The sequence below is a fragment of the Colobus angolensis genome, unplaced genomic scaffold (assembly GCF_000951035.1).
Source record: "Colobus angolensis palliatus isolate OR3802 unplaced genomic scaffold, Cang.pa_1.0 Scaffold139, whole genome shotgun sequence".
Lineage (NCBI taxonomy): Eukaryota > Metazoa > Chordata > Mammalia > Primates > Cercopithecidae > Colobus > Colobus angolensis.
In genome coordinates, this window is record NW_012114477.1 from 761,507 (window position 1) to 765,486 (window position 3,980).

Genomic DNA, 3,980 nt, shown 5'->3' on the forward strand with positions numbered 1-3,980 from the left:
AGGGACAGGGTGTGTGGTGTGTGTGTGTGTGTGTGTGTGTGTGTGTGTGGTGGGGGTGTGATAGGAGTTTACAAAATATTAAGGAGGCAAACTCTCCATATCCACAAGGCCAGAGTTTCTTTGGACATAATCAAGAATCTTCCTTTGATGTGGCCTAATGTCTATTCTCATCCTGTTCTAGCATCTCCTCGGAGGAAAAACAAAGCTCCACTGGCAGAAAATGTTCCAAGTAATTGTTGATAACAGATAATAGCAGAGGAAGCCCTTTGGTTAATGTTTAAACATGGCAGAGGTAACATTAACTCCTTAATCGTTATCATGAGCACCAGGAGACTTGAACATTAATGCACTGGGGTCATGGCTCATAGGAAAACTGACTGCTTCATTCAGGCTCAGGAATGCTCTTTATAAAAAATTCCAATAACACCTAAAACTGCTTTGAATTACCATATTGCTCAAACTTAAATTGATTCATTTTTAAACAACTATAATGTACAATCCTCCAGTGTTTAAAAGCAGATTCCAATAATTTCCAGAGAAGTTAAGGAGAAGAAAGGGAAGATGATGGTAGAGTTGGGATATAATTGAGAAGAATGCGTTAGTTCATGAGTTTAGATGATATTTTTAAAACCACAAGCTATTAAAATACAGGTTTGCTATGAAAGGGAAGTCTGTATTCTAAAATGTCAGATGATGTACTTTGGAAGATTTGGCCACTATCATAGGTGGAACACACACTTCATCCTAATATAAACCTTGGCAATCTTTGTTTCCATATAATTAGCCGTTTCGCTCTTTCATTAAGGTAGAAGAAGGGAGAGGAAGGGGGCATGGGGAAGATCAGAGACAACAGACAGTATCTCTTAGAGAAGACATGTATTAAAGATTTACTGCTGGTATCAAGAAGGCTACAGAGCTCCTGATGAATCTCTTCTCAGCCTTTTGGCTGAGATCAAGTGCAGAGCTCCTGATGGGCAGACAGACATTTGGTGATCTTCTTCTCTGATGGTTCTTAAGGAGAGCCAACCATGGTCAGTAACAACCCAAGACAAGGATTCAAGGCAATATGGGTCAGCTCTGCCCAGGCTTTTGGGGTTCCAGTTGCAGAAGCCCATTTTTCTGCCCGGTTTTGCCTCTCAGCTGAGTCAATGCAGGGCAGACTGGCAATGTATCTTAGATCAAGATGAATAGCAGCACGGTGGTAGATCACAAGGACACACACGCAAAGACCCAATGTTGCTAGGTGGCTACTACACTCTCACACTGCCTGAGATTCTGTACATGCCAATAGGGAGCCCATCATCAGCAAAATGGACATTTTGCATTTACTCCAAAGGCAGCAGGCGCCAGGAAAAGTCAGGTTCCCTCCACTCATGTGGATCACTGATCAAAGATCAAAGAGGCAACCGGTTACATTCTTACTCAACAAAGCTAAGATTTTTTTTTGTTTTTTTTTTAACCTGGGTGACCTTTGAGATACTGGCCTTATTTTACAGGTGAGGAAACCAAGGCCAGGAGAGGGAACAGCCTCCCCAGCTAAGATAAGCCATCAGCTCTTCCACCTCCCACTTATCACAGAGACCTCTGCTTCAATCCTTTCAACCTTGGTTACAAACAGGCGCTCAGTGATGACCACAGGTGTGGCTAAACGGGTCATCTCCATGCTAGAGCAGAATAAGGTTATCATCTAAGCCTCAGCTACAGGTGCCACACAGTATATCCGTCTCTTCCATGGCCTCTGTCCCAAGCTGGCCCATGCCTAGAGTTCTCAAGCTGTCTACAGTAATGCATCACTGAGCTTAGCCTAGCCCCACTATGCCGTCTGCCTTCTCTGTCCATAGGAACCTCACCCGTATTTTGCCATTTGACCAAAGTTTAGCTGAGTAAGACCAAAGTTCAGCTGTTACTCACACATTATCTTTACATGTCTAGCCCAGTGGAACTGGGCAGGAAGAGTCCTCCTGATTCTAGGGTGACAATGTGCTAGGACCTGGTTTGTCAAGTACAATGTTGGCTCCACAGGGCAGGGGTTTTTGTCTTTTCCACTGCAATATTCCCAGTACCTTACACAGTACCTTGCATTGTTGCATAGATGGACAGACGGATGGGTAGGTGGACAGATGGGTGTGTGGACAGATGGACAGATGGGTGGACAGATGGATGGGGTTCCCTAACAAAGTAGTAGCCGCTTTGTTTCCCCTTTTGTCAAGACAGTAATGCCAGTCTAACAGCAGAATTTCTGCTGTACTGAAGAGAGACTTGGACCAATAATCCCAGGGTTTCCCTCATGAGAACTGCCGTACAATTTCAGTCTTCTTCAGGTTACACAAGAACTCACAAAGTAACATCTTCACCTACTGGGCCAAAACTGGGAGATTCTAGCTTTCTTTGGGGGCCCAGGAAGCAAGGTTACAGAGAGCAATTAGATCTGCTCCATTTTACACAGGTTCAGTTTCTCTAACACACGAAGTTCCACAACAAAGGGTCCTTCAAGGTATGAACATCAGTGCAAGATTTATCTAACCATTCGATGGGACAAGACTAGCAGACAGCTCTAATTTTAGTCAACCTGCTGATAAATCACTGGAAGAACAAAAGAGACATACTGGCAAAAATAAACAGTTTCTTACTTTCCAGAAGACCCTAAAGTGTTGCACTGAAAAGACTACTTCTTCTCCTCCAGGGTGGCACAATCTTCACGATGTCACTCACTTTGTATATACATCAAAGCACGGGTAAAGGACTTGTGCTGAGAACCTTGGCTGCCTCTTACACTCTGGCCAAACTCTTGGTATTCTCACCCCCTGCCTGCTTGCTGGGTTTATCACTGAGAAGTCAGTAATCTCCACTCAAGCAAAACCTATGACAAAGACCCAGCCATGTGATGTGCCTCCACCTTCAGCATGGCAGGAGCCCAGAGCTGTTTCTGCAAGAGTGGATATAAATTTGCATTGAGCAAGGCCCCCTCCATTCCTCTTCTGACCTAAATCTCTCACTGTGAGGCTCAAGTGCTCTGTGCTTAAAGAGCAAAGGCTAGCCAACACATTTTCAGAAGTGCACATCTTGGGTTCAGCAATAACCAGCTCATTAATAACATACTAGTGTGCCATGGAACATTTATAAAGGCATTTCCTGTTATGTGGCCTGTGTGTAACCTGCAGGATAACCTGCTCCGTAGTCAAGACAAGCATTACTATCAGTCCCATTTGACAGATAAGGAACCTGAGGCTTGTGGCTACTGATGGGCTTGTCCCAAAACCATGGAGAAAGCAACAGAACCAGGGTTTGAACCCAATCTTCCGAGTGTCAAATCGGAACCATCCTCTGGGGGCCTTTCCATGAACTTCAGAATACGGCAGGGGCTATTAGCAGACCTATAACTTCAGCCTGCACACACTGCAGACTGCTGGCTGGGAAACTACTCTAGTACCTCCACACACCACTGCTCCCACCAGCTGAGCTATATGTGTTTCTAGATCTGTTTGTGCAGACTCACCTCTTACAGTTATGTAACTGATTTTAATATTAAGCAATGCAAAATATACAATTTTATTATATGAACACTAAGTTGAATATACTTCGGAAAGAAAGACTAAATGAAGGCAAATAACTACAAAATAAAAAATAAAAAAAACACCTGAGAGCTAAGTGCAACTTTTGAAGACCAAAAAAAGATTCTAGATAGTTCCTGATAGCTTTACAAGTGTTTATAAGTATTTGCTCTGCTTTGAAAAAACAAATAAAAAACCCATCAGAAATGTACATTTTCATTTCTTCTTTTTAAATGTTTTTTATTTCTATTTTTTATCAAACAGAGAGAAATGTTTTAAATGATACGTCAAGGTTGAGGTTAATGTAAGACTCTAAGGAGTGCATATCTGTGGTCCTATTCACAAAGGCCTGAGCTTGAATGTCCTTTTATAAGCTTTAATTAAAACTTAATTTCAAATGATGATTTTTTTTTTTTTTTTTTTTTTTTT